The sequence below is a fragment of the Tupaia chinensis genome, unplaced genomic scaffold (assembly GCF_000334495.1).
Source record: "Tupaia chinensis unplaced genomic scaffold, TupChi_1.0 Scaffold138910_1, whole genome shotgun sequence".
Lineage (NCBI taxonomy): Eukaryota > Metazoa > Chordata > Mammalia > Scandentia > Tupaiidae > Tupaia > Tupaia belangeri.
The window spans coordinates 96296-107332 of NW_006198801.1; the positions used below are offsets into that span (position 1 = coordinate 96296).

General features: G+C 39.7%; 1 pseudogene; it reads right to left on the reverse strand.

Moving 5' to 3' along the window:
* The window catches only part of LOC102503051 (Krueppel-related zinc finger protein 1-like), a 9902-nt pseudogene extending 818 nt beyond the window's left edge, over positions 1-9084 (reverse strand).
* Positions 9085-11037: the final 1953 nt, after the last annotated feature.

The following is an 11037-nucleotide window of genomic DNA, read 5'->3' on the forward strand; positions in this document are numbered from 1 at the left end:
TCTCCTCCCCCCCCCCCCCCCCCCCGTGTGTGACCTCTGGTGTTTGTTGAAGTTTGACTTCAGGCTAAAGCACTGCCCACACTCCAGGCACACATAAGGTTTAACTCCTGATTGTATCCTCTGGTGTGTCTTGAGGTTTGATTTCCAGCTAAACTAACATCCATATTCTGTACATACATAAGGCTTCTTTCCTCTGTATGTCCTTAAGTGTCTGATGAGGTGTGGCTTCTGGCTAAAGCCTTGCTCACATTCCCTGCAATAATAAGGCTTCTTCCCTTAATGTGTCCTCTTGTATCTGATAAGGTGGGAATGCTGGCCACAGCTGCACCCACAGTCCCTGCAAACATAAGGCTTCTCCCCAAAAGCTGCATCCACAGTCCCTGCAAACATAAGGCTTCTCCCCAGTGTGTCCCCTCTGGGGTGTGATAAGGTTTGACTTCAAGCTAAAGCTCTGCCCACATTCCTTGCACACACAAAGCCTGACTCCTGAATGTGTCCATTGATGTATTAAGAGGTTTGACTTCTAAGTGAAACATTGTCCACAGTCCTTGCACACATAAGGTTTCTCTCCTGAGCGTGTCCTCTGATGTGTGATGAGGTTTGACTTCCAGGTAAAGCCTCGCCCACACTCCCTGCACACATAAGACTTTTCCCCAGAGTGTGTCCTCAGGCTTTTGATGAGAACTGATATACTGTCAAAGCTCTGACCCCACTCCCCTGTCGGTGTCTTCTGGAGGCTAAGTAAGTTTAACTCATTGATAAAAGTCTGGCCCAAATTTTTCATATTTAATTGCTCTAAATCCGGAGACTTCTAACCCATGTACTATTTTGTCTGTTTCCTCAAGATCTACTTTCTGTTCTGGACTGGGCCCTATATCCACCACTGCATTGTCTTCCTTGGACCTTACTGACTGTTTTTTAGGTGGGCTGGAAAATGCCTTTGAAGTGTCACTTCTGCTTATTCTTCCAAACAGGAGCTTAGTGTCTTCTCTCTCTTGAATTTCTGCTTTTTCACATAAGCAGGATTGGTCAGAGCTGCTCCTGCTGTTTCTTACCTTCTGGATAGAGTTTCTCTGGGTGTAGATGATTTCTTGCACATAAACTTGAGAACAGGTGAGGCTACACATGCTGGCTAAAGGCTTGCTGACTGGACAGTATCAGAGGTTAGGAGGAACAAGGCTGAATTTCTAAAAGCTGAATAAAGACCCTTTTCAAAGGAGTAATAAGTAGGGCTGCCTAGGCCATTATGTCCACTGGTTATTCCTAATATGTTTATATCAAAAGCTCCCTTCTATTTGGACATCTTTCTAAAGGCCTATTTTTCATTTGACTTTATGCATTAAATTTTCAATTATAGGAATTGGCAAACTCACTTGCAGGCTGAATCCAGCCTGCAACCTGACTTTGTGTGATCCATGAGCTAAAAACGTTTCATTTTTTAATAAACACTTTTTAAAAAGAATTATTCAATTTTATTTTCATTACTTTTTAATTCACCAGAGAGAAACACACACACACACACACACACACACACACACACACACACACTCACAGAGAGAGAGAGAGAGAGAGAGAGAAGGAAAGTTAGAAAGCAAGCCACCAGGTCCAGGACTCAAACCACTATCAGCCATGTGGGAGTCTAGCAGTCCAGCACCTAAACCACCACGCCACCTACTGACTCCCGGTTTTTATGTTTTTAAAGAGTTAAAAAATAAAAAGTAAGGAGAAAAGGGAAGGGAGAGAAAAATGTAACAGAGGTTGCCTGTGGCCTCAAAAACTTATATTTACTATGTGGCCCTTTGTTGTCTTCCTATTCTATTGCAATGCAGAAAACTCACACCAATGGCCTGTTTTCACATTATCTGACAAACTAAAAATGTTCATAAATCCACTAAAAGCATAGACATGGTTTATTCATGAAAAAAAAAACACTGAATGGCAGTCTGTGACATTATTGCTAGAGTTGCTCTTACGCTCTCCCCTTCTGGCCCTACCTTGCTTATGGCATGCAGGCCATAAAACAATCAGTTTTGCTGCTACTGGAGGATATTCACTTGATTAGGAATGGAAGGGAAAAAAACCACAACCATCTGGAACTGTCAATAAAAGTAATGGTTTAGGTAAGAAATGAGCAAGAAAGACCAACAAATGCTATCTGAGGCTGCGGTCTTGATTGATTAGAAAAAGACTGATAGACTATCTAGAAATTTAGCAGAGAGACTGTATAAAGGTTGGCCAGAGAGCTGCTTGATAAACTTTCCACATAACCATAGCTGACTGAAGGGCTGAGGGCAAAAGCAGCAAAAACGAGGCAGTGCAAACTATTTCTACATCTTCACCTGACAAGGAAGCTACAAACAGGGCAGAGGAAAAATAGAGACTCGGTGGAAGGTTAAAAAAAAAAGGCCAGGAAAGACATAAAAATCACCTGAATTTTGCATTCCTCAACCCACACACTTAATCATCAATACAGGTAGGTAGCCTTCCTAACTTGAAGTCCTTGAGTATAAACTATAGTTAATTTTTATACACTACTATGACCAACAGCCACAAGATTGACATCTAGGAAGCCAAAATGAGTACAAGAATACAAAAATCAAGCAGAAGTTTCATCTTCACAGAAAATATACACTCCACAGATTTAAACTAGAAAGTTACTACACAGAGATGGCTGCTTTAGCTCAGTGGTTTAGTGCTGTGCATTGGGAGCTGGATACCACACCACTGGTAAAGGTCCAAATTTGGGTCCCAGTGACTTGAGAAATGAGCCAGACCCATGTGTGTATGCATTCCCAAAAACCTGTAGGAAGAAGAAATGGAGGAAAAAGGATGTGTTATAACCATATCCCATGGGAGGTGCTTCATCTGTCTCTGGGGAGTGCATGCACCTTCCAGCAATAAAGTTTGAAAATTTAATTTAAGGGACCAGCAATTAACATAATGGCTATGTCTCTGGACTCCCATGTGGTTGACCATGGTTCGAGTCCTGGACCCGGTGGCTTAAATCACACCAGGCACATGTGCATACGTGCCCAAGATCCTGAGAGGAGAATGGAGGAGAAGGGATTGCAGCATGAGGGGGGGGTGGCCATCCCCCCTTTCTCTCCATCTCTCTCTGTCTTTCTGGTGAGCACACATACCCTATAGCAAAAAAAAAAAAAAAATAACCCTCTCAAAAAAAATTTTAATTACAAAGAACTCTCACTAAACAAACAAAAAGCAGCCACAACAATCCTCAGGCAGGAAATATATTCAAGTACCAGAGAAATATCTGGTTATAATTAGTATCTTAAATATTAATATCTTAAATATCTTTGTGTCTTAAATATCTAGTTCTGGAAAAAACAAGTAACCCATACTCAAGAAGAATGAAGTCAAGGGGCCAGCAGGTGGCATGGTTGTTAAAGTGCGGAACTACCATGTGACCAACTGTGGTTTGAGTCCTGGACCTGGTGGCTTGCTTTCTCACTTTCTCTCTCTTTCTCTCTCTCCCCCTCTCCCCACCCCCCTCCTCCTGGGGAATTTAAAATAATAATAATAAATAAAAATTAATTACTTCTTTACAAAACCCTTAAAAAAGGAAAATAAAGTCAGTAAAAACTGTTCACTGATTGGGCCTAGATTTAAGGGGATAAAAAAGACTTCAAAGCTAATATGGTTATATTCACAAAAAAAAGGAAATAATATATAAAAAAATTAAAAGTATGATAACTGTAACTGAACAGATAGAGAACCTCAGTGAATAACATAAACTATTAAAAAGAAGTAAAAGGAGACCTAGTTATTGCGTCACACACTGCTAAGATGTTGTGTTCTTCAGGCTGCGACCACATGGAAAGCCCAAGTTTGATTCCCAATCCAATCTAAAGGCCAGACGTGGTGTATGCCTATAATTCCAGGACCCAGGAGGATGAGGTAGGAGGATTATGACACAGAAAGACTTTGTCTAAAGAAAAGAAAAAAGAGGGACCAGCAGTTAGCGTAACGGCTATGTCACTGGACTCCCATGTAGTAGACCGCGGTTCGCATCCCGGACTGGGTGGCTTAAAAACTCATGCCAGGCGCATGTGAGTGCATGCCCAAGATCCCAAGAGGAGAATGGAGGAGAAGGGATTGTGGTGTGGCCATCCCCCCTGGGGGGTGATTTCTCGCTTTCTATCTCTCTGTCTCTCTCTGTCTGTCTGGCGAGCGCACGTGCCCTAAAGCAAAAACAAAAAAAAAGAAAAGAAAAAAGAGGGCCCATCTTGTAGCTTAGTGGTTAGGGGACACAAAGGTTACATAGTCAACTGTATTTGAAGCCTATCCACAGTGACTTTAAAAACACAATGAGTGTGCATGTATGCATGCCCCAAACCACAACAAGATGGTGAAATGGAGAAGGGATTGAGGTCCAACTTCTCCCGATGGGGGTATTCTTTCTCCCTCTTCCTCTCTCTGTCCCTTTTTCTCTGTGGGAGTACATACTCCTCTGGCAATAAAAATAAATAAATAAGAGGCTGGCAGGTGGCATGGTGGTTGAGGTGCTGGACTCCCACATGACCCTTCAAGTTCTGGACCTGGCGGCTTGCTTTCTCACTTTCCCTTTTTCTCTCTCTCTCTCTGGTCAAATTAAAAAAATAATATTAATACTAAATAAAATGAAGATAACTCTTTAAAAATAGATAGGTAGATATATAAAAATATTTTTAAAAGTTAAATGTAAACATATCATACAACCCCCAAATTCTACTTCTAATTATCTACCCAAGAGAAATGAAAACATGTGGCCACACCAATACTGTTACAGCATTATTCACAATAGACAAAAAAAGAACAATCCTGACCCAAAAAAATACAGATGCAATATATATATAAAATGTTCAAAAATGGCAAATTTATAGATAGTAAGAAAACTGCTGGTTTTCTGGGGCTCTGATGGAAAGATGGGTGAATACAAATGGGCAAAAAAGAACTTTTTGAAGTGATGAAATGTTTTAAAGTTGGATAGAGTTGATCATCACACAACTCTGTAAGTTTAGCACAAATAATTGAACTGTACACAGTTTTTATACTATATAAATTATATAGGATATAAATTATGCCTCAGTGAAGCTGTTAAAAAAAGGAAAACTGCGGGATTATATTCTAAAATATTGGTGTCATAAAAGACAAAGGAAGGTTGTTAAAATTGTTTATATAAAAGAAAACTAGGGACCAGCAGTTAGCTTAATGGCTATGTTGCTGGACTCCCACGTAGTCGACTGTGGTTTACGTCCCGGACCTGGTGGCTTAAAACTCACGCCGGGCGCATGTGTGTGCATGCCCAAGATCCCCAGAGGAGAATGGAGGAGAAGGGATTGCGGTGCGGCCATCCCCCCTGGGGGGTGATTTCTCGCTTTCTGTCTCTCTCTGTCTGTCTGGCAAGCGCACACGCCTTATAGAGAAAACCTCTCAAAACAAAAGGGAAAACTAAGTTGGCATGATAGATAAATGCACTAACCAACCTGGACTGGATCATATTTTAGAGAGGAAAAGACGTATTGTATCTACTGACAAAATTATAATGTAAATGGTAGCTATTAGGCAAAATTGCTAAAACAAATTAAGTTTACTGAAGTTGATAACTGCACTGTGGCTATATGAGAGAATATTACTCTTAGAAAATTCACAGAAACACTATTAACAAACATGAATATACATATATGTACATATATACATAGATATACATACATATGAAGAAAGGGGAAGGAGAGACGAAGAGCATGCATGTGAGACAGCACATAAATGGGGCCAGCAGGTGGCATGGTAGTTAAGGTGCTGGGCTCCCTCATGGCCAACCACTGTTTGAGTCCTGGACCTGGCGCCTTGCTTTCTCAGTTTCTCTCACTCTCTCTCTCTGGAGAGTGCATGTGCCCTATACCAAATTAAAAAATGATAAATAATTTTTTAAAAGAAAAGGCAGCACATGAGCAACGGATAAAACTGTTGACACACTTAGCTTGATCTAAGAAGAGGAAGCAGAGATAAAGTGACACAGAGACAGAATAGTGGTGGACACAGGCAGTCTGTGCCTGACTGTGCCGTCAGGCAAGCTAAGCATCTTTATTTATAGAAAAAGGAGGAAATGTGATTATGTGATCTTTTTGATATTCTACAGATCCATAGTTAAATATTACAGGAACAGAAAAACAGTTCATACAGATAACACACAGCTGTCATATATACTTTTGGCTACAACAAAGGAACGGATCTTATTAATTTATCTAGTGAAGTGAGGTATAGTTACAGATGTGGGGGGAAATTCCCACTATACATCAATAGGAAATGGTTACGCTATAAAGATGTAATAAGAGGCAGAGCAGGGGTCGGTCTTCACTTGGGGTCAGGATGTTTCCTGAACTCTGCGAATGTTTCCTCAGAGCAGCCCCTGTAAATTCCAACAATTGCTCTGCCTGAGGGAAAGGTCAAGTAAAGGTTTCACCACAGAACTCCTCCTGTGATTTTAAAGAGACATGTGACATCTGCTCAGATTATGTCCCTACATTTCTTTTTCTTTCATTTTATACCTAACATTACTTGACGTTGTCTTGAGGGGGAGTTCTACACCAAGACATGCAAACAGGCATATGCTGAATGCAACGGCATGAGAATAAAATGGCAAACAGCAAGATCCCACCAATGAACAATTGTTTGAGTCAGGTAAAACTTGTCCACCCAGTCATCCATCCAAACAAATCCATGTTATTATATACAACAAATCATCATTGACTTGGTGGTTAGTGTAGCACACATCACTATAAACAAGTTCTCGGGGGTTGGCTGCTTATCTTGTTCTTTTAGCATTTTCTGTACATCATTGGCTAGTGTCTTAATATCACCCCAGGTGCTAGGGATTGCCATGACAATCTTGTTCTTCTTCTTCTTGATCTTCCTTTTCTCCTGTATCTTCAGTTGGAAGTGTGGTATTGGGTCTTTTAGTCACTGGTGCCAACTAATGATGTGCAGGTCACACACACCAAGAGAGAATCCAAATCAGACCTGTGGGAGTAATCTCAGAAGCAAAATCTCTCCCCAGGTAATTAGGGGAACTGGGCCTTGCCAGGTTGGGTCAGGTGGTGTCTTATAGAAAACTCTAACTGGGAGAAGGTTTTGCATAGATGATAAATGCTGCCAGGTGGTGCCCTATGGATGCAATTTTGAGTCAACAGTCCAGTTTAAATTATTTAGTTTGAACATGGTTAGGGAGAGTAATTTGGCAGCATGTGTGTGTGTGTGTGTGGGAGGCCAGTTCCCCCTTTTTTGTTTTATATAAATTGTGAGAGTTTGTTTGATATATTGATGCATATGTTTGACAATTGTTTTGCCAGTGGGGTTATATGGCATCCCAATAACATTCTGATTATTCCAATCTATACAAAAATTATGAAATTTTGGCAGAGTATAAGCAGGGCCATTGTCTGTTTTTAGAACCTGAGGCTTTGCCATGACAGCAGTGGCAGCTAAAACATGTCCAATGACAGCAGCCAAATTTTCAGAAGTATGAGCAGTCACCCAGACAAATTGAGAAAAGGTATCAACAATAACATGGAAGTATTTTCAGGGTGCTAAGGAAGGAAAATGAGTAACATCCATTTTCCACAGTTTGTTTGCCATGGTTCCCAGGGGTAAATAGGACATGAAGTAGGGAATATGCTGGTGGCAATGATTACAAGATTTTACAATGTCTTTGGTCTGTGCTAAAGGAAGATGAAACTGATGAGACAAAGTTTTATCATTTTGATGGAAGAATCAGTAAGAAGTGATAGAATCTGAAAAAAGGGATACATGGCTGCATTCAGTGCTGTGTCTGCTTCATGGTTACCTTCTTATAGAAGGCCAGGAATTTTAGTGTGACTTTGAATGTGGGCTATAGAGAAAGGGTTTTGTCAAATACAGAGTAAAGTTTGCAAGAATATAAATAGACTATATAGATTTTTATCTAAATGTGGGGAGAAAATAGCATTACCAATGCAAGTGACTAAGAGCGGCATATTGACTGTTGGTAATAATGTTTATAGATTAGTTAGGAAACAGTCTAAATGCTAGATGTATAGTAGTCATTTCATTTCGTTGTACTGAATGATGAGGAGTAGTAAATTTGTGATGCCAAACCCTATCCTTATGAAAGATAAATACCCCCCTAGTTTTATTACCATCCATGAATATGGTGATGCCTTTTATGGGATATTTAGATAAGGTAGAGATCAAATATACATCTGTGACTTGTAATATGTCCTTAAGAAATTGAATTCTGGGATCTTTGGGGATCCTGTAAGTAATTAAACCTATCTAGGTTGCTAAAAGAGTTTGATAGATTTCAGAAAACTCAAAAAGCATTTGATGCTTCTAAGGAGCATGGTAACCATGTTTTCATAACATCCTGTCTAGTAAGAGCTAATGCTCGATTTCTACCCTTGTAAATTAAAGTAGCCAAACTGTTATCAATGGTGGAAATGTTTGTACCTCTGAAGTGAGCCAGATGAAACTATCCCATGATATATATTTGAGACTCCTGCATAGCAATTATAGCTGCAAAATAGTAGTTATCAGAGTGTAGGATTATTAACAGTAAAGGACTTTGCCAATTAGCGACTTGATCAATAAAAATCTGTCCTAAAAGAGCATTGATGTCTTGAAGTCCTGAATCACCATAAGCATTATGGAAACACATTGTTTAACATCAGTTAAATCTTTCATAAGAAAGCAGGTGCTAGGAGATCAGTGTGTAAGGGAAAATAAGGTCTGAGCCAATTAAGGTGTCCTAGAAACCATTGTAGCTGGACTATAGTCAACTGGGATGACAATTCCACATAAGGAACCTTAGGATGGAGTAGATGTGAGTAAATTTGTGGCCCAGATATTGTATTTTTTCTATTTGTATATTTTTGCTATTCATAAGCCATTACTCTGTAAAATCTACTTAAACTTTTCTAAATGAGTATAAGCTAAATCAGAGATAGCTATCAAAATGTCATCCATGTAAGGATATACTAAATGTTTAGGATACATGGCACGGTAGGGTGCCAAACCCTGATTTACATATTGGTACAAAGTGGAGCTGTTCATCATACCTTGAGGCAAGACTGCCCAATGGAATCTCTGAGCAGGGGACAAGTTATTAATTGTGGGAAGAGTTGGGACCAGCAGTTGGCATAATGGCTTTGTCATTGGACTCCCACGTAGTTGACTGCAGTTCAAGTCCCAGACCCGGTGGCTTAAACTCACACTGGGCATGTGTGCATGTATGCCCAAGATCCCAAGAGGAGAATGGAGGAGAAGGGATTGCAGTGTGGCCATTTCCCCTCGGGGGGAGGGGTGGTGATTTTTTACTTTTTGTTTCTCTGTCTCTCTCTGTTATTCTGGTAAGCACACATGCCCTATAGAAAAAATAAAATAAAATAAAACCTCTCCAAAAAAATGTGGAAAGAGAAAAGGTGAATTTTACTTGATCCTCTGGATATAATGGGATAGTAAAAAAGCAGTCCTTCAAATATATAATAAATACCCTATGATCTAAAGGAATCAATTTAGGATTAGGTAAGCCACACTGTAATGGGCCCATTGGGATCATTAATTAATTAATGGCTCAAAGGTCTCGTGAAAGTCTCCATTTCCCTGATTTCTTTTTTATAACAAAAATTTGTGTATTGTATGGAGAAGTGGTTTATTCTAGATGTTCTGCCTTAAGTTGTTCCTTGATTAAAGCCTCAGCAACTGTACATTTTTCTCTGGTTAAGGGCCATTGCTCGACCAAGACATGGTCTTGAGTCTTCCAAGTTATAGGTAAGGCAGTTGCTATTGAGGCTGCTACAATAAAGGGAAATGGATGGCCATTTTGAGCTGTTGTAAAATATCCCTGCTCCATATCATGAATGGAATATTAATCAAAAAGGGTTGAATTCTTGCTATAATCGGATGAGGATTTTCTGGTTTAGTGCAGTTCAAGGATATCCAACTACAGTAGGTAGGTGAGGTTCCTCCTATAGTCCATACCTCCCAGATGGAGTCCTAAGACCAAGCAGCAGGCCAACTGGAGAGAGGAAAAGCATTCACATCTATACCAGTATCTAAAAAACCAACAACCTCCTGGATGTTTACCAAAAGTGTTAAAGTAGGTTTTTCCTGCTGGATTGGAATGTTAACATTCAGAACAGTAGACCCCAAACCCTGGTCATTTTGCAAAAAGTTCTGTGGGGTCACTGACACATATGGCAATAATACTAATTGTGCAATAAATTTTCCTTTCTTTATTTCTTGTGGGAGAAAAGACCATACTTGAATTTTTTTTATTCCAGTAAAATATGAATCTAGAATTCCAGGAGTGACAAATAAGCCTCTTTTAAAAATATGAGACAGAGGAAGAACTAGTCTCATGTGCCCACCCTTTTTTTTAATTTAATTTTTACTTTTTTTTTGGAGAGGTTTTTGCTATAGGGCACATGCACTCACCAGAAAGAAGGAGAGACAGAGAGACAGAAAGTGAGAAATCACCCCCCGCCCCAGGAGGATGGCCACACCACAATCCCTTCTCCTCCATTCTACTCTCTGAATCTTGGGCATGCATGCACATGCACCTGGTATGAGTTTAAGCCACCGGATCCAGGACTTGAATTGCAGTTGACTACATGAAAGTCCAGCAACATAGCCATTACAACCATTACAACAAATGCTGCTGGTCCCAATTTTATTTTTACATTTTATTCAGAATTTTATTTTTTGCCCATTACACATATTACCATGAGCTTTTTTTTCTGAAACTTTTTAAAATTAATTAATTTACATTCATTTCCTAAGCATCGTCACAACACACAAAATGTGATTTCCCATCCAGAATATACTGCATAGTGGCTTAATCATGCCTGCTATCACCAATAATTTTCCATTTCTAGTTTCATATAAATATATATATATATATTATATATAAATAACCCCTATTTCTGACCATCTGCCCTTTCCCACCCTCTTCTCATACTATCTCTGGTGTCTACAGTTGTTTTCCATTCCTCCCCCACCCCCAAC